Here is a 21239-nt window from a genome sequence, read left to right on the forward strand (position 1 = left end):
CAAACCCTCCTATCCAGTAGGTTTTTGCACTTCTTCCAATTTAATGCATTGCACTCATGGTTCATAGTCTGGCTTCCCCTGAAATGGAGAACCAAAAGCAAACTGGGTGACTGCTCTGCAGATTATGACTTCAATTTTCCTTGCCATTCCGAATGTTCTATCTTTGTTATCCTTCACTGTTCCAAGAAACTCCAATGTCCCATGTCCCAACTGGGCACATTACAACTTTTAGGACTTTAACATTTTTGGATAAGACAAATTGATATCAAAACTGGCTTATTCTAATGAAAGGTCAACAACCTGGAACACTAATCCTGTTTCCCCTTCGAAAGATGTTGTCAAATCTACTGAGTATTTCTAATACTGTTTGTATTTCAGCATCTGCAGTGTTTTGCCTCTACTGTTTGAATCTCAGTTTCCAATGCATTTATTTCTTTCACTCTCCTCCTACAAGTTTGTGTCTCCTTCCATTGACATCTCCTTCATCTGTGATTAAAAGTCTTTTATCATTTATCTCAGGTGACATCTCCACCACTTGTGTAAATCAATATCTCTCAGTTAACAGCACATTTGCAGATGTTCCCTTTGTTCTCTCTGCCCCTCCAACTCTCTGTAAATTGAAACACTTTCATTGCTAACTTTTCTCTGTTCTGATTAAAGATCTGTCCTGAAATATCCTCTCTCTCTCTTTCTTTCCACAAATACTGCTGATTTGTTTAGTATTGTCAGCATTCTCCATCTTTATTAATTTTTGTATGGTTGAATTATGAGCTTGCTATGAGTCTGCAGTTTGGATCATGTGCTCAAATAGTCCTAATCATGTCCTGCTCCTAGCCAACAACATATATCAACAACAAATATTGATATCAGGTATCAATAATCATTCCAATTAGATAAAGTTCCTTTCTGGCAGTGCATTCTCCTTCAAGATCTTCACCAAAGTTTCTCAATGTCAAAATTTGATGGGATTTAGAAGACTATGAGGGACCATGATTGAAATATGCAACATCCTGAGGAGGCTTGACAAGGTGGAAGTTGAGAGGATGTTTCCTCTTGTGGGAGAATGCAAAACCAATGGTCAAAATTTAAAGAAAGCTCGCACATTTAAGATAGAGATTATACAAATCTTCATTTTCTCTCATGTGTCATAGGTATTTGGAATTATCTTCCATAAAATACAGTGGAAGTAAAATCTTTGAATATTTTAATGCAGGGATTTTTGATAAGTAATTTTACTATGGGGATATAGATATGAGGTTACAAACAGATTGGTCGTGGTTTTAACGAAATATGGAGTAGGCTTGGTGGATAGATTAACCAACTCCAACTACTATTATATGTTCAAGTGTAAAATATATTTACATTCTTCCCAAAATCAATGCTGGGGGGCATTATCAAAAATGCACATGTATAAAAAGGAAGGTGCTCTCCGGCAGAATGATTCTAATAATTAGCCATTAAAATTCATTGTGAGATTTCACCATTTTATCAAAAATTGTGTAACATATAAGAAGCCTCAGTTACACACAGCAGCATAAAAAATTAAAAATAGAACATGTCAAATAAGTCCTGTCAGATGCCAATATGTTTCATTTGATAAAAATAAACTAGAGGTGAATTTGAGAGAGATAAATGACCTCAAGTTTTTTTTTCCAAATGAGCAATTAAAGTGATTTTAAATCAATGTTGAAAGTTAAAGGTCAAACTTCCTTGCTGACAGAGAACAAGAAAGTGTCTTGTGTTTGAGACAATTAAAGAGAAGCAGATATTATTTTCTATAAATTTTAATTGGGTTTTATGCCTTGTTAGAAAGCAATATATTTTTTCTTTAAATGATCAACTAGTTGTAATAGGTGATTTTAACTTCTCTGATCTTGAGTGGACCTGCCATAGTGCGGAGGATGAGAATGGGGCAGGATTTGTTAAGTGTGTGTAGGAAAAATATTATCAAGCATCATGTAGGTGGCCCTAAAAAGAGAGGAGGCCACACTTGTCTTCCTTTTGGGAAATTAGGTAAGGCGATGATTGAAGTATCAGTGAGGGAGCACTTTACTATCAGTCACCTTAATTTTATTTGTTTAAAATAGTTATAGAAAAAGATAAGACTGGTCCACAAGTTAGAGGCTTCAATTGGAGCAAGGCTAATTTTGATGACATTAGTTGGGCTGAGGGGCCTGTTCTTGTGTAAGAGAATTCTACAACTCTAAGGCAGCTTTTCAACAAGAAATCAACAATAAATGTGAAGTTACATCTATTTCTTGTCTTTAGGCTTAACACTAACTAAATCTGGACAGCAGGATATTTGCTTCTGAAAGATTTCTGCATCTTTCTCACTAGTCACATAATAACTATGAATCCTTCCTCATTATCCTCAAAGGAAAGTATTACATGGTGAGTACATGTGTAGACTGCAGCAGATAAATACCAGGCTGGGTATAGAAAACCAAATCAAAATGTACATCTGTTCCTTTTGTTTTTAAAGAATATGCCAATCATTGAACAAATTTCATCAGGTCAAAAGGGTGCATGTTTTGTCTTATTAGTGTGCAAATATTGGTGTTATTTCTATATTGTTCTCACACATCACAACATCAAAGTCTACAACCTAAGTTGCCTTCTGTTCTGCTGTGCCTTGAACTGTCAGGTTTTGGAATCCTTCAAGTCCTCTGCCTTCTTATGAAACATTCCTTGATCATATCTCAAGGACCAACTTTGAGTATCTGCTCATTCGCCCATATGTTGCTCAGTATCAAATATTGTCTCATAATACCTCTGTACCACATCTTGAGATATTTTATTGTTACCTACCTGATCACAGCAAGTGAAGAACCACCTTCATACAAAAGACGAATTAAAATTTGCAGCTGATATGCAGACCAAATTAGACTTGCGTGTCCAATCAGATTAAATTGTGTACCCTGCCTTAATATAAACCACAAATAGTTCAAGACAGGGAAGTCTGCTTTCTGTCTTATAGGATTTCTCTAAATTAGCTGCTTTTAAAAATAAGAATTCAATGGCTTCATATTTACTTTATTCATTTCCTTCTACTTTTATTTTTAAATTATGTTTCTTTTCACTCAGTCAAAAGCAATAAATGAGATTTCCCTACAAATGGTCGGTGTTCTCTCCTTAGAACAACTAGCACTTCACATGACAGGTGTTATGTAATAAACTCAGGAGTGCACACAAGCAATTTCTCAATAGTGCTCCCACATGGAGTCCAGTAATAGAGGCTGACCTCCAATTCTCCAGCAATTACATTGGGAAACATGTAGCCAAGGCATAGCAGCAGAAACTCCATATATTTCAATGGAGCCGAATAGCTGTCAGTGGAAGAAATGAGCTTTGTTATTTATATTTTTAATTAATTAAGCTAACTTAAACATGGCATGCTTGAGATCACTAGTTGGTGTATTGTGTATAAGAGTAAGGGAATTATTTGCAGCTATATATAACATTTGTTTGAATGCACTTGAAATGCAATTCTCATTGCCCCATTACAGGAAGGATGTGGAGGCTTTGAAAAGAAGAAAGTGACCAGGATCCTGTCTGAAGGATGTGGAGCTTTGAAAAGAAGAAAGTGACCAGGATCCTGTCTGAAGGATGTGGAGGCTTTGAAAAGAAGAAAGTGACCAGGATCCTGTCTGAAGGATGTGGAGGCTTTGAAAAGAAGAAAGTGACCAGGATCCTGTCTGAAGGATGTGGAGGCTTTGAAAAGAAGAAAGTGACCAGGATCCTGTCTGAAGGATGTGGAGGCTTTGAAAAGAAGAAAGTGACCAGGATCCTGTCTGAAGGATGTGGAGGCTTTGAAAAGAAGAAAGTGACCAGGATCCTGTCTGAAGGATGTGGAGGCTTTGAAAAGAAGAAAGTGACCAGGATCCTGTCTGAAGGATGTGGAGGCTTTGAAAAGAAGCAAGTGACAAGGATCCTGTATGTACTGTAATTTCCATGAGCCAAAAGCAACACACTTTAATTAGCTTTCAATCACAGTAACAGAATCCTGCACTTGGGAACTCTATGTTTTAGAGTTCTACAATATCTTACCATTTGGATAACCAATTTTCCTGCCAAAACTTACTATTTTACATATTCCCACATGATATTCCATTTGCCATATCTCTGCCCACTCACTTGGCCTAGATATAATCCCTTTGTAGCCTCTTTACGTCCTCTTCACAACTTACCTATCTGTGTCAGCAGCATACACTTCTTGAGAGAGAAAAAAAAGTTGGAACCAAGCACAAAAGCAATTTAGAATAAGTTCCAATAACAATTAACTCACAAATAACTTCTCCTTCACCTGCTGAGATGTTCCAGGATTTTCCGTTTTCACTTCAGATTTCTAGGATGTGCAGTTTTTGGATTCTTGTGCAATATCGATGAAGTACAATACCAAGATTGCAATCCTTGGATTGCCCTATTCTCAAGACTTTACATCCTCCATGCTGCTCTCTCATCTCTCTCTCCCACTTACTCTGGATGCAGAATCTATCTCTGGGACCCAAGAATTGCCCACTACATACAGTATTTGGCACTTTTATACCAGACCAGGGACCTCTTTGAAATATCACTAGACAAAGGATTTCATTGCATCTGACCTCCAGCCCACTTACATTGCTTCTCATCCAGATCTTCTCAACACGCAGAAACAAACGATTGAAAATTATTGCAGTCTGAACTAAATTTTTTTGGAAAAAAAAATTTGGATTCACCAAACTTTTTTTAAAAAGTGGACCATTATCAGAAGATTGTTCCAAAATTCAATAAGATCATGGGACATGAGAGTAAAAATATTATATTATGAGCAATCAAAAGATCTGGATCAATGATCTGATAATATTCGATTACATAGGACTATTAAAGCAAAGGGGTTCAACTAATTTTTAAAAATTTGATAATTTTATAAATTAATTTGTTGAATGTAAGCATCCTTCTGGCCCATAGTTATTTCCCATCCTTTGAAACTATTGTATCATTCTTAAAAAAAGATTAGCTGAACCATTTGTGGCCCTAAGGAAAGGAAATCTGTAGCTCTGATATGGTCTGGCCCATCTGTGACTTAAGACCTTAAACAATGTGATTGGCTTTGAACTGAAATGTCTCTCAGTTCCTTACATGAAAAATAAATTAATCCTGTGAATGAATCTGTTTTTTATAAAGAAAAGGCTGATCTTAGACATCAATTCCACTTTTTGACCATATTCTGATATCCCTTGACCTCTTGCCAAACTTATTTAAAATTCAAATTTCTGTTTATTCTTTCACAGCAATTATATGCAAAGGAGTATGACAGCGTACCCATCCAACAACATTCACACCAGGATGTGTACAAAGCCTCTACAGAGCCCAGAATTAATATCCTGTTACACACAAACAAGAATTTCAACTAAACGGCATAATCTGAGTAATTACTCCATTAGGTGAAACTTGACAGAAGCTGCCAAAAACATGGTGCCTTTACTTGCTGATGGTTTGTTTTAAAATTCACAAAGATATTACATTTTTTGAGAGGGTTTCATCAGAAAAAAACCACTTTACAGCAAATTGTACTTATATAGCACACTCTTATTAGTTTCAAAGTATATGAAGGTGCTTTGTGGAAGAGATTTCCTTTAGACAAGATTTGACACAGTCACATATGCATATAATTGGAATAACTGCACCATATTTTGGTCAAAACGGGAGGTTTGAAGGAATATCGAAGAGAAGAAAGATAAAGAGGCAGAGAGATTTCAGGCATGAATGCTGGAGCCTACGGTCTGGGCAGCTGAGAGGATATTAGCTGTCAACAGCAAGTGGGTGAATTGGAGGAGCATGGAGACGGTGGACAATATGTGGAGTTGTAGGATGTCATTGATTCTCTAGGGTCAAGTTCATAGAGCCATCTGAACAAAACAATAAAAATTGAGGCCTGGCTCATCCTGGGCAAGGAATTTAACATGCAAATAGTTTAACAAAATGAAAGCCTTGATGAAGGGTTGATAACCTGAAATGTTATTTCTCCATTTCCCTTCACAGATGCTATCTGACCAGTTGAGTTCCTCAAGCAGATCTTTTTTGCTCCATGTTCCTGCATCTGCAATCTCTTGTGTATCCAAAGGGGAAGCATGTGCTGTGCAGCCACGCAATTACGTTGAGGCAACAAATGGCATTTTTTTTTTCCCCTAGAAAGGACCAGCTTTTATGCTTTTTGTGGAAGAAGTTTTGCCGACAACTGAGAAGTGTCAAAAAGACTGGACTTCATGTCTCTGGTGACTGGGGTTGCTTCAATATATATTCATCCATCCTTTAAAGAGAGGGTTCACTGGCTTCATTACAGAAAGATGTGTAAGGCTCTTGATATTCGTCCCAAATCAGTAGAGATTAGCAAATCACAATCCTCTCCTCTTACATAGTTCTGATTCATCATTAACGTTTATTTGCTGCAACAACAATAAGTTGGATTTCTATGATGCTCAGTGTGTTTCACGAGAATTTTCGCAACCATCAGCAGAAACATGTGTGCCCAAAACACTTGGTCAAAGCTGTAGTCTGCAAGGAACATCTTGAAGTTGCAAAAAGAAATATGGAGGTTTTGGAGTGAATTTCAGGGCCATTGATTTTTGGAGGAAATGGGAATAATCGGAAAGTGAGCACTTATTGCCCATCCATTATTGCCCTCACAAAGGTGAGGCTTTGACCCACCACAGTCCTGCTAGTGAGGGTACGTCTGTTGTAATAGTAGGGAGAGAGTTCCAGGATTTAAATCCTGAAATAACAAAAAATGGGAATACACTTCCAAGCCAGAATGGTGTGTAACTTGAAGGCAAACCTAAAGATGTTGGGGTTCCCATGTGTCTATTGCCCATTTCCTACTTCTTGGTGAGGTGGCAGGTTTAGAGAGTGCAATCAGAATAATTTACCTGAAGGTTAGCAGTGTTTTATATAGTTGGTATATTCTGCAGCCATCCTGTGCCATTGGTAGAGGGAATAAAGGTTTGTGGACATGGATGGGGTACTAATCAAGTTGTCCATTTGTCCTACATGACATCAAACAGATTTTTTTTATTAGAAGTACACTCATTCTGACAAATAAAGAGTGTTCATTATGCTCTTGACTTGTACCCTATAAATGGTGAAAACTCTTTGGTGTTAATGGCCAACTCACGTGTGTGACCTTTCACCTGTGGCCAGTTCAGTTAAATTTCTAGTCAATGGTGAACTTGATATTTGGGGATTTGGTAATGGTAATACCATTGAACATCATAAGGGTCAGTAGTTAGATTATATCTTGTTTGATATAGTCATTGTCTATTACTTCCAGGGCACAAATTCTTCTTGCCACTTCTTATTCCATGTCAGAATGTCATCTAGATTTTGATGCTTGCAAATCTGGGAAGTTTTGTTTGCAGAGGAGTAAGGTACGGAAATGTTAAGTTTGCAATTATCAACAAGCATCTCCACATCTGTAAAGAAGATCATTAATGAAGCCTGAGTGGGCCCAGGACACGTGCCTGTGGAACTCCTTCAGTTGGTGTCTGGGGAATTCAGACACCAACAACCCCTTTGTGTGAGGTGAGACACTCGTTACTGAAGCATGGCATTTCCCTCTTGATGCTTGTTGACTTCAGTTTCACCAGGGCTATTTGATGTTACACTCAGTCAAGTGCTGTCTTGACGTCAAGGCAGTCCACCTCACTGTCTATGTTTGGGCTAAGGCTGTGATGTCGTCCCGAGCTGATTGGTCCTGATAATATTCTTTGAAGTTGCAGATTGTTGAGATGCATAATTTCTGCTGCAGTTCAGGACAATAGTGCCTTATTGATGCCATTTTTGAGCTACAAGATTTATGCTATGTTTATGGCATCCCACTGATAGAACAATAGCTGTAGCCTTGGTGGTGCACTAACATTTGGAGGTAATTAAGAAACCAGATCTGAATGAGTGTGGAAATCTCAGAGGCTGTGGGGGGTGGAGCAGGTGACTGAGTTTGAGAACATGAAGGTCTGGAGGGATTTGAAAATAGGTATGATGGTTTTAAATTCAATATGCAAACATAATGTTAAATAGCTCCATCAAGTCCATAATCCTTAATTTTCCAAGCCAAATTGAGACTAGCAGGAACTCTGCAAGCAACATCCTTTATATCATAAATCAGGCCCTTTGGCCCACTTTGTCCAAGCTGACCATTGTTCTTGCTTGTATTAGTCTAATTTACCCAAATTTGGCATCTAGCTTTCTCTGCCTTGGAATCCAAGTAACCCCGATTAGTAAATGTCCTGCTGTCATAAAACCACAATAAAGTGTCACAATAAACAAATCACAAAAGCTGATAAATTTGACAAATTCACAACCTCATCCTGTAGTTCTGTCCATAGGCAGAATGAATTGTGAGTTTAAGTTCCCTCCAAATTTATTTTAAGAGTTGGAATATTATATTGATACAAGCTGTCAATAAGTAGAACTCCACAGGATTCTTCCTCTCACAAATTATGTAAAGGCTTTACTCAACAAAGTAACTTATTTCCTTCGTTTCAAGAGAATTTTTCTGCCTTATTACAGACAGAAAGGCCAGAAATTCTTTAAACATTTCTTATTTCACACCAGAAAGAAAAGGCTCTGCAAAGACTAAATACAGCAACAAATCGGACACACTTGAACTTGAGATACATTTAACATTTCCCTTACCAAAAGCCTTGCCTGAAGCTCCAGTGCGGTATTGAGGCTATGCTGCAGTGTTGGAGGTGCTGCTTTTCAGTTGAGATGTTAAACTGAGGTCCTCTCACGCCGATGAAAAGGATTCCACTGCACGATTCGAAGAGGAGTAGGGGAACACTCCCAAGTGTCCTGACCAACATTTATTTATCAATCAACATGACAAACAGTTCAGCTAGGCCTAATCACACTTCTGTTTTGGGAGCTTGCTCTGTACAGCTAGGTCGCCACGTTTCCCTGCCTTATCACAGTGGCTGTATTGCAACAAAAAGTACTTATTTGGATGTGAAATTCTTTGGGAAAGTCTGATGTTGTGAAAGGCACTGTATGAATACAGTGTTTCCCTCTTAAGAACACTTCACCAATGGCAGAGATCTCTTTCTCTGCAGGAGAATTGAATCACTCGCTGGCATTCAGTGAAAGGGCACTTGTCTCAGCAGGCATTTTGACTGGCTAGCAAGCCGGAAGTCACACTGGGAGACTGGCCAACTACCTTGTGAAGATAATGGCAGAAAGGAAAGTGCGCCTTGACCTGGATCTTTCTACACAGGCTTTAATACAGAGTTTGTGGAGGTGAAAAATCAATAAAACTGCTGAGGCTGAAAATCTGAAATGAAAATGGTAAATACTGGAAACTCTCAGCAGGTCAGGCAGCAACTATGGAGAGAGAAACACAGTTAACATTGCACATTTAAAATTGTTTTCTTGCTTTACTGCAGTGGTTTTCAAACTGCCCCCCTAAAATCTCTTTGCCACAAGTGTTCTGTGATTGGTTAGGGATTGCTCAAGGTGGTATGTGAATGGAAAGGCAAAGTTGAGAACCACTGCTCTAGACCCAATTGTTACTGAAATATTTTGCTTGAGGAAAATTGTCATTGGCACATGCACGTAAGGAGTCAATTAGGTATGATTAAAACAGTGGTTTTCAAATGTTTTTTCCCACTCACGTACCACCTTAAGCAATCCCTTACTAATGACAGAGCACTAATCATAGGGATTGTTTAAGGTGGAATGTAAATTTAGGGGGGCAGTTTGAAAACCATTACTTTACCAGATTTGACAGATGGTCTTCAACCTTTCACTCCATAGATGCTGACTGACTGGTGAGTATTTCCAGCATTTTCTATTTTTATTCATGAGTGGGTACTTTCTGACAAATAAGTAGTTATGGGAACTCATCCCCATCTGATTTTTGACCTTTGTTTTCTCTCCATATTTTATAATGAACTAAATATTGTCTACATTACTGAAACATCCTGATTTCCACCTCCCCACTCCAACTTGCTACTCTTGCAATCTCTTTTTCATTATAACCCCAGATCATTGCTATCGTAACAACCCAAAACTGTAAAAACTCGCATTATATCACACAACCTCGGGAGATTCCGAAGTGGTTTACAGCCAAAGAAATGCATTACTTTGGAGTTGTCACTGTCATATTGTGGGGAAATGGGCAACAATAATTTGAGCTCAACAAAGTTTTCTCATGTAGTGGTTGGATAAATATAAGACCATCCATTTTCAGTGATGTCAATTGAAGGATAAATATTGGGCCTAGGATAAAGAGAAGAGCTCCTCTCTCATTATAACAATAATGGCATCAATTTGGTATAAAAGACCATGATCTAATTTTGACGTCTCATTCCAAAGGAAACACTACAGCACTCTCTCAGTATGGTTCTAGAGAATCAACCTCATTTGTTTGTCCTCAAGACTATTGAGTCAGATTTAAAGCCACAGTCTTTTCACTCAGTCCTGGCCAACAAGTGCCACCTCACACAATGACTGGCCCTTTGCTTCTGAGCTTCAAAGGATGCACTCACTTTGTACAATGTGTGTGAGCTTAGAAACACCATGAGGAAACATCATTGTAATCTTCAAATACATGATCCTTTCAAAAGTATAGATTTAGACATATAAACATTTTTATGGTTGCAAGAAGTCCAAGAGTAGAGGTGTTAAGAGAAAGACAAACCTGTAAGCTTATTTTAACATTTCTTAAGCAACACCAAAATGCTGGAGGAACTCAAGGAATCAGGCAGCATCTGTCAAAGGCAATAGATAATTAACATTTTTGGGTGAAACCCTTTATCAATAATAGCAGGAAATTGGCATATTTGTGCTCTTCCTGATGTAGGGTTTGACTGTCTATTGCCTTCCATGGATGCTGCCTGACCCACTGAATTCCACCAGCATTTTGTGTGGCTCCAGTTTTTAAGCATCAACAGTGTGACCGATTATATCATATTTTATATTGCATATAGATATGTTTCTGAAGGAGATAGATTGTGGGGGTTTAATGTAGGTCACAAGCAAACATAAACACTTCACAAAAGAGATCTCATTTAAATGCTAGAGCTCTGCTCAAGCCAGACAGTCCAGGCTCCGAGTGCCTTTGAAAAAACTTTGAAGGATGCCTATAGAGACTTCACAAGTAGGCGTTAATTGGACATGCTGTGGAGTAATGGATGATTGTTTTGAAAGCAACAGATGAACAGACTCAGAAGATTGAGTCTGGTCCCACTATCTGCCTGAATGCAGTTTGCTGTTCTAAGAGGGTCATGTGGTGTAGTATTCCCTTTGGAATGAGATGTCAAAATGAGGCCATCGTCTTTTCTACCAAATTGATGCCAAAGTCAGAAAGCCATTATCGATATAACGAGAGAAGAGTTCTTCTCTTTATCCTAGGCCCAATATTTATCCTTCAATTGACATCAAGCCTAGAGAGGAGACCAAACAGCCTTTCTCTAAGAGAGAGAGAGAGAGAGAGAGAGAGAAATGATTTCTGCAGCTTGGCAAGCTGGCAGCTTGTTTAAAAACCCCATTTTGAAGACAGGTTGTGAGTTCTGAGTTTAGTCTGTTGAAAACCTTTGTGGTCCATACAAGAGGAAATGGCTGGCTAGAGTGTTTCACCTGAAATAAGGGAATGAATAGGAACTCTGTGGTGACCAGCAGAAGAAAATGTTATTTGGAAAACCCTGATGGGGCAAGTTTCTTCAGCAAGACACTCAGTGGCTGATCGGAGTGAATCAGTTTGAGTGTGTCCAACAAGCAACAAATCTCTCTCTGAAACCAACGAGAACCTTCCTAAGTGGTAACCAATTACTTTAAAACACCAGAGCTTGGTGAAAATTCATAAATGTTAAATTCTGTGCACAGTATAAGGATTGCTTCATACTGGTGAACATGGAGGAGAGAGAAGTGAGATTGGACTGTGAATCAAAGAACTTTTCTGAACTTATACACATTACATACACGTGTGCTTAGAATTATAAGAGGGTTAAGTTAGGTTAAGTTAACAGTAATACGTTAAAGTTTGATCCTGTTTTTATGTTTAAAGAAAATTAAAAATTACTTTTGTTTAAGTAACCATTTGTCTTGGTGAATTTCTATCGCTGCTGTGTTTTGGGGCCCGTAACAACAGACTTTCTTGATACAATGCCAAAAGCCTGGGCTATATGTTTTGATATCAAGTAATCACATTAGTTGCAATCAGATGCAATAGAATGATCCCAGCTGTTTTACTAATGTTGTTTATGGAGGGAAACATGCCATTCTTAATTTTTCTGGATGTTTGTGTGAGTTCAGTGCCCATATTGGGTGGTTAACTTTTAATTGGCCTCTGCAAGCGCAATGATGTGCCTATAATTCAGCTTCCACAATAAAGTCCTGCCTTAGCCAACAACAACCATGTCACAAAACTGAATAACAATTTGCCAAACTCGAAGGAGTCCTCAATACAGTCAAACACTCAATACATTCATCTCTTGACTCTCCATTATTTGCTCTCAATCCCAAATCTTTCAATATCTCAAACAATTTTAATACAAACACACTCAAAAGGCAGCAATTAGCTACTATTTGCAAATACTCTGATAAGTCATAAAACTTTAACGAGCTGCTAAATTTTAATTCAGTTCTCATAGATGCTAGCTGGTAACCATAGTAATGTTGAACCCCTGCCGGCAATGCCTTCATGAAATATGCACTGGTCATCTTTGATCTGCTCCTGCTTACTTACGGATCATTACTGTGCTCTTAAAAAAACAGCTTCCTGTTTTAACAGCCATTGGCTCTCCCTTCTCAGCAAACGCAAGCAAAATTCATCAGGATAGCCTGAAAGTGTTTTCACCCAAGGAAATCTGTGAGGACCTTTCTGCATATGCATTTGGTGTCAGCCATCTTTCTAATGAGAGCAATTCAAAACACAACTTGTTGCTCGATTGCAGGGCATTTGCCTATTATGCTCAACTCATTAAGAATTAAAGCAAGAGTTCTGACAAAATTCAAATCCATTGAAAGAATGATCAACTAGATTTTCCACAGCACCCTTCTCAACCTTAAGACATCCAAATGTACGACGAAGCAAGTGAAACAAATATCTTTTAACCTGTGCTCTGCTGTACTACAGGAAACATGGCAACCAATCTGTTCAAAGCAAATATTCACCAACAGTAAAGTTGTCACCAACAGCCTTAAGATGGATACTTTAATATGACATGTATGAAGGGAAAAGGAGCAAAAGTGGCTCATTTCAGAGTGGTTACGAATCAGGCAAATAACATTATATGCAAAGTGAAAGCTACTTAAGTACAGCTGCACAACGAGAAAACAAGAAGGTGTTCTGATGTGTAAAATCTATCTCTCATATTAGAATGGCAAGTAAATGCTGACCCAGTTTTAGAGGGGAGCTAGCCAACAATCATCCCGGAGAATATTCTGACTGAATTTACTCACTGGAGTTTAGAAAAAGAGGTGATCTAATGATAATAGGATTGTGAGGCATGTAGATGCTGAAAGGCTATTTCCTTAAACTGCAGTGAATAGATTTAAGAGACATGGTCTCTCTTTAAGGAGCCAGTGATGAGGAGGAATATCTTTACTTGGAGTGATGCTGATCTGTCGTGGGTGTCTCCTAGAATGCAAATGTAGCTTTCAAAAAGGTGTACCGGTAAATCAGGTTGTAAAGAGTCATACCATCCAGAAGAGAGTTCGCAAATTTGGAGTATTGGCCTGGAGCCTCTAGGTATAGGTAAGTATTCTTCTGGTTTACTGCTAGAAGCAACACCCTGGAATCAGAGAATCATCTGGCCATGAGGGTGTCTTTGGTGATTGTGGGAAATAGGAAAAGAAAGGGCAATATAATTGTTCTTGAGAATCATTGAATCAGATCAATTTGTCAAAAACATACAAGGTTCATTTCAATTATTTTTAAATTTTTTTAATGTAAAGCACATTTACAGGCCTTTTCAGCCCATGAGCTCATGCCGCCCAATAACACCTAATTGATCTACACCCCCGTATGTCCTGAATGGTGGGAGGAAACCGGAGCATCCAGGGAAAACCCATGTAGACACGGGGAGAATGTACAAAACTCCTCACAGATAGTGCGGTGGGCAGTCACTGGAACTGCAACAGCATTGCGCTAACCACTAAGCCAACTGTACCACCCTATAGGTTATAGGTTTTAAATAGATGGCAATACATTCAAAGGGGTGATGAGGATAGTTTTTCATTCAAAAATTGGTCACCTTCTAGCCTGCTTCCAGATTAAAAAAGAGAAATTCACTTATCTTCATTTGGGAGATCTAAGGAATCTTGAGGATATGGAACATTCAAAGTCCCAGACAAACAGCTGAAGAACTGGAACTAAGGCTTCCAAAGAGCAAGAAGAGGAATGAAGTGATTGAAGGGACAAATGGCTTCCTTCTGGGACATGTTACAATGATCCTATGTACAGTAAAATCCCCGGTATCTGGAATTCAAGCAACCAGCAGAAGAAAAATCGAAGAAATAAATAAATTTAAAAAAAAATAAAACAAATAAGAATAAATAAAAATTTAAAATTGCAAAAGTAAATGTTTTCCAAAGCAACGCACAACCCCTTGGTGAAAATAGGGAAAAAAAACATTTAGCCAGCAGCTGTTTGCTCAAAGTTTCAATAAAATTGTGTTTGAATAAAATGGTGGTGCCCATGATGAAGAGCAGGCCGATGTCGCTCACCGCTGGGGCAACTCTCCCTATTCCCTGCCTCGTAAGAGTCTATATCTTTATTAATATTAAGTATATTATTAAGGGTTTATCTGTAAACTGGGAGGGAAGGGTCTTAGTTATGATGGCGGCCCGGTTAGTGCAACACTGTTACAGTGCCAGCAACCAGGGTTCAAATTTAAATTTTGTAAGTTGCATGAATTATCTGATTAAAATGAACTTTACATAATTAAGGATTACAATACTGATCTTTTTTTCAAATTGCTCTATATTTGCACTGTCTTTTGTCTTTTGTTTATTCTTAATGCAGGTGTATTATTTAGGCATTGTAAGAGTGAGCTCAGGCAACAGGAAAATTTGCATATCCAGCATCCACAATCCTTGGAGATACTGAATACCGAGGATTTTACTATATTATCATTCATGTGCTTCTCAATTGTTGTAGGGTTTGAGATAGATTAAACAACCAATAGAAGACTAAATACATGTGTAGAATTACAACCAATCAGCATCTCTCCATCAAGAACCAGCTCTCAGTGCCGACATCTATCTAGTAAGAGTTTAGATTTTCGTCAATTTGCAGAAAAGAAACATCTTAACACTTATCATTCTAAGATTTTAAACCTCAGCTCCTTGTTGCCTTTGCAATTGTGTGTCAATAAATTGCACTCGAATGATCGAGTGATGTTTCATGCAGTCATAGAATCATACAGCATGGAATAGACCCTTCAGCCCCACTTCTTCATGCTGACCAGCCACATTTGGCCCATAACCTGCTATGATTTTCATATCTATACATTTGACCAAATGGCTCTTGAAAGTGAAATTGCTCCAGTTTCTAGTTTTCTCTGGCAGCACATACCAGATATGGTCCACCCTCCATGTGAAAATATTGCTACCTTCCTTCCTTAAACATATGGCCTTTAATTCTAGAATCGTCTACTCTGAAAAAAAGACAGGTGCATTCACTACTCATCCCACACCTCTCCCCTGCTTGAAAACTGTTCCTCTGCCCTCTCCTTTCTCAGTTCTGAAGCAGTTTCAGCCCAAAATGTTGACTGTTCCTTTCCTTCCGCAGATGCTGCCTGACCTGCTTTGTTTTCCTCTAGATTCCAGCATCTGTAGTGTGTGTCTGTGTGTGTGTGTGTGCACGCATGCACATGTGTCCATGTTTGTGTGCAGGTCTGTGTGAGCGTGTATGTGTGTGCTTTAGTTTGTGTTTTTGTGTGGGTTTCTGTGTGTGGGTCTGTGTGTGTGGCTGTGTGTGTGTGTGTGTGTGTCCCCGTCCAAACATCTATGTATGTCTGTGTGCATGTGCAGGTGAATGTGCATGTGTCTATGTATGTGTGTGTGCAAGTGTCTGCATGCATGTGTGTATGTATATGTGCATGTGCATATGGATGTGCGAGCACATGCATGTGCATGTGTGTCTATGTATGTGTCTGTCTGTGTCTGTATGTTTGTATATGTGTGTACATGCATGCATTTGTGTGTCTGTCTATGAGTATGTGCCTATGTTTGTGTGTGCAAGTGTCTGTGTATGTGCGTGTGTCCATGTGTGTCTGTGTGTATCTGTGCATGTGCATGCATTTATGTGTGGATGTGTGTCTGTGTATGTATCTGTGCATGTGTCTATGTGCATGTATCTATGTGTGTGTATATGCGTCTGCACATGCATGCACTTGTGCATATGCATGTAAGTGTGTGTGAGGATGTTTTGGCACATGTCTGTGCATGTGTGTGCATATGTGTGTATGCGCGCACATGCACCTGTTTATATGTGCTTTTATGCGCTGAGTCTACACAGCAAAGCATTGTTTCCAGTCATATTAGATCTTTCCATTGTGCCAAGACCTCAATCTGGTAGCTGGCATTTCATGGCTATCATACACTAAAAGAATTCATGCATAGGCATCTTCCATTCCTCAGAACTGAAGTGGGAGTGAGTTCAATCCCAAGGGACTGCATAAAAATGAGACAAGAAGTTGGTGCGTTTTATTAAAAATTAGACATGTTCATATAATCACCTGCCTTGAACATCTCATGTTTTATTTTCATGAGAAGCAACAGGTTTCAAACAGAATTAAACATAACCTGCAGATAAATTAGTCAGCCATCTGCCATGTAACCATAGTAACTAGCAAGAGAAAAAAATGATAGCCTAGTACATGGAGGTGAGGGGGTTGGAGGGTTATTGGCAGAGAGCGGGAGGTTTGAGCTAGTGGAGCTGTTCTAGTGAACTGGTGCGGACTCGAAAGGCCAACATGGCCTATTTCCGCTCCGTAAATGGTTATATGGTTATATGGTTAAAGTGGGAAGTGTACAGTGACTAGACATGTCCACCTGGGAGTTTAATTACAGAAGCATTCATTTACCCCGCCTACCCACCTCTGGATTCAACCAGAATCTTGTCCCTCAGCATTTTCCAATGGTTTATTGTAAGGGACAGAAAATTCCTGTGCTTCTGTCAATCAAAACAACTTGAAAGCCACTACCCATCTGTAGTTGAAGCAATAAAAGCAGTAACTCAGATAGAGCATGGTTTTAGCAGTGGACTCTGACTTTTAGAGAAGGTACATAATTTGTAAGGTTGAAGAAGCTTAGCTCCAAAATAAACCTGAGAAGGATGAGTAAACGTCAGATCTGTCATGCCAACAATTCTCAAGGGTGCATTTCATGTACTGTAACATAAGAATTAATGTAAAAATACAAGACTTCTCCTCTTGCTCATTGGCCTCATGCACAACCATAACTTAATGCAAGCTTTAGGCACAAAAGAAGGCAAAGCAGCTTCCTATTTACAAAGGTCATCTGCACAAGGTCAGGGGAGGAAGGTTTAGGGGTGACGTCAGGGGTAAGTTTTTTTTTATATAGAGAATATAATGAAGTGGATTTCCATGGGTGGTGGTGAGACTGGTACAATGGGGACATTTAAAAGACTCATAAACAGGCACGTGGACCACAAGAAAAATAGAATGTTATGACTGTGAGGTAGGGAATGTTTCCATTGTTGAATAGATTTATATTGGTTGACACAACATAGTGGGCTGAAGGACCTGTACTGTGCTGTAATGTTCTATGTTCTAATTCCTACTCAAATACATTAGCAAATTAACCACATCAACCACAGATGTGACTTGGACTACATACTGGAAAAAGTCATTTAGATTTATTTTGCTAAAGTTGGGCATCCACAGTCGCTAACCTGAGCACATCCTCCCATAGATGGATGGGACACCAAACGAACCATTGGTCTTTCCACGCTTTCCACAGTTGCTGTTCATCCAATGGATAATGATAGCAGTGAAGAATAGACACTTCCCTGAGAGTGAAGAAATCCTATCCAACGGGCTGTAGAAAACAAAAGATTTATTAAGCTGCTACATTTATAAAAACTGGACAAGGACATTCATCCCTTCCAACCTGTCCTCCTTAGAATATGGTTAATCTAAACCAACTTGTTATACTCTATGGGTTCCATAACTCTTAATGTCCTGACCTAACAAGATTTATGGACAGCTTCAGGTCATTGGTCTTATAGCAGAACTGAAAAAGTTAAATGCTGGAAAAACTCAGAAGTAATTTGTTTCTTTCTTTCCCTCTTCTGACAAAGTGTCTCGGATCTGAAACATTAACAGTTTCACTTTCCACAGATGCAGCTTGGCCTGCTGAGAATTTCCAGGACTTTGTTTTTATTTCCGATTTCCAACATCAGCGATTTTTAGATTTTCATTTATTGAATAAGGTTTAAGACAACAGAAGCTCTAAGATGCAGAAAGGTGACAAAGGGAAGGAGTGGTCAAAGGGGAATGTCTCCTAGAGAATATACTGCATGATAGTTTGACTGGCAAAAGAGAAGATACTTAGTATAAATGATGGGCCATTGAGTGGAAACATTAATTTCAGAGGATGGAAACAATTTAAATTTTAAACTTAGTCATACAGCATGATAAAAGGCCCTTCCAACCCATGAGCCTGTGCCATCCAATTATATCCAATTGACCTACAACCCCAGTATGTTTTGAAGGGTGGGAGGAAACGAGAGCAGCCAGAGGAAACCCATGAAGATCACAGGGAGAGCATACAAACTCCTTACAGACGTTGGCAGATTTGAATCTGGGTCACTGGCGCTGTAACTATGCCACCAAAAGTATGGAGAGATTTGAAAACTCAGTTGAGAATTTTAAAACCCAACCATTGCTTACCAGGATTCAGTGTGAGTCAATTAGTACATCAAGTTGTGGACAAGAGGATTCTGACACACATTAAAATGTAGACAGGAGAGAACCATAATTTACATTCCTGCCCAAAACCAACCACTTGGAAGGAGACTAATTTTATACCAGGGTATAATAGAGTACATTTGCTACAAATGATTACCATTGGGGAATCTAACAGCAGGTGTGAACTACTGTGACAGATTATGTTGTATTTGTGTTGTATATAGATATGTTTTTGGGAGATAAATTGGGGCAGGTTCTTTAGTGTAGGTCACATACAAACATTTCAAAACAGATCTCATTTAAAATACTGAAGCTCTGCTCAAGCCAGACAGGGCAGCTCCTGGGGGCCTTTACAAAAACTTTGAAGGGTGCCCAAGAGACTTCACTAATGGATTGTTGTTTTGAAAAGCAACAGATGAAAGAGATCGGAGGAGGAGTTCAGAGCCACAGGCTGTCTGGAGTGCACCTTGCTGTTTGAAGAGGATCATGTGGTTTTGCAAGGAGAGAGAGTCTGAGAGAGAGAGAGAGATCAGTTCTGCAGTGTTACAGTCAGCAGCTGGGACTGGTAAAAGACAAGCTGGCAAGCTTGTGAAAAAAACCCATTTTGAAGATGGGATGTGAGTGCTTAGTTCACCCTGGTCGAAGCCCTTGTGGTTCATGCAAGAGGCGAGGACTGGCTGCCTAATGTTTCACTTGAAATAAGAGAAACAAAAAGGAACTCTGTGGTGACCTGAAAGAAAAAGGTTATCATCTGGAAAACCCTGATGGGGCAAGTTTCTTCAGCAAGACACTGATGTGGCTGATTAAAAGGAATTAGTTTTGTGGGTGTCCACCGAACTACAAATCTCTCTCTGAAAACTGACAAGAACCCTCCTGAGCGGTAACCATTTATCTTTCAAGCACCAAAGCCTGGTGAACTTCATAAGTGTTAAATTCTGTGCAAAGTATAAGAATTGCCTGCAACCAGTAAACTTGGAGGAAATGAGAAGTGAATCAAAGAACTTTTCTAAACTTACACACACATTACATACCCATGCGCTTAGAATTAGAAGATTAGTTAATAGTAATAAGATAAAGTTTGATCCTGTTTTCATATTTAAAGATAATTTAAAGCAACTTTTAACCATTTGTCTTGGTGAATATCTATTGCTGCTGGGTTTTGGGGTCCTCTGGGCTCGTAACACTACAAGTACTCAACTCTCCCTCTATCGCTACATTATTGGGTTACTTGTCTGACATGAAAACCTAAAAAGCTGCACAGCTCCAAAGTAAAAGGTGTCATGTAATTGAAAAGTAGCTTAGCTCAGAGTAGAACAATTTTGAACTTTAAACATTTCTAAATGTCTTGGCATCCAGCAGGAAATTTGATTCCTGATTTTTCTTTTTTCAATTTGATTTTTCACTTGCTTGAGCATATACATTCCAAGTGTAAAATTCTCCATGACACCAACTTTGGCATTTTCAGTATCTACTCAAAATTTTATTACAGTGAAATGCTTTGCCTCATTAGTGTGAAAAATGCCAGTTCTTATTTATTCCAAAACAGTATTTATGAAGATAAGAAATTGCAGATGCCATCAGTTGGAGCAAAAAATGCAAGCCACTGGAAGAAGTCAGCAGGCCATGCAACATTTGTACAGGTAAAGGGATGGTCGAGGTTTCAGGTTGAGAGACCCTCAACAAGGTTGCATTTATGAACTCTGCTTTCCCTGTGCTGTTTTAACAGGCCAACAATCAAACTGCATCCTTGGTCCTCGCTGAGATCTGTCCTCACACATAGACCTGAACTGCTTGGCATGTTAGTCATGATCATGGGTGATCTGCAAGTGTCAGAGTTAATCTCACTTGATGCTGCTGAACGCTTATGCATGAACAAGGTTACCTACCATGTACTCTATACTCAGGGAGAGGAGGCTTCTTCTAATTTTACTTCCTCAGAGGCAGACAGACTGGTCACAAAAATCTAGTTAAGCCCAAACTTCCCCAGTGTATTCAAACACTTAATGTTCTGGGATAAATCTTCTCAGCAATCCTCTACTAGGAATGCCAAACTGTAAGAGCAAAGTTCTCCTGTTGTTTGTTGGCAGACCTAGGCCCTCTTGACCATCAGGGTGCATACTTCCAGCTTATTTCCCATTATTGCAGCATCTATTCATTCAGGGTCCATACTTCCAGCTTATTTCCCATTATTGCAGCATCTATTCATTCAGGGTGCATACTTCCAGCTTATTTCCCATTATTGCAGCATCTATTCATTCAGGGTGCATACTTCCAGCTTATTTCCCATTATTGCAGCATCTATTCATTTAGGGTGCATACTTCCAGCTT

This window comes from Narcine bancroftii, chromosome 1, assembly GCF_036971445.1.
Source record: "Narcine bancroftii isolate sNarBan1 chromosome 1, sNarBan1.hap1, whole genome shotgun sequence".
NCBI lineage: Eukaryota > Metazoa > Chordata > Chondrichthyes > Torpediniformes > Narcinidae > Narcine > Narcine bancroftii.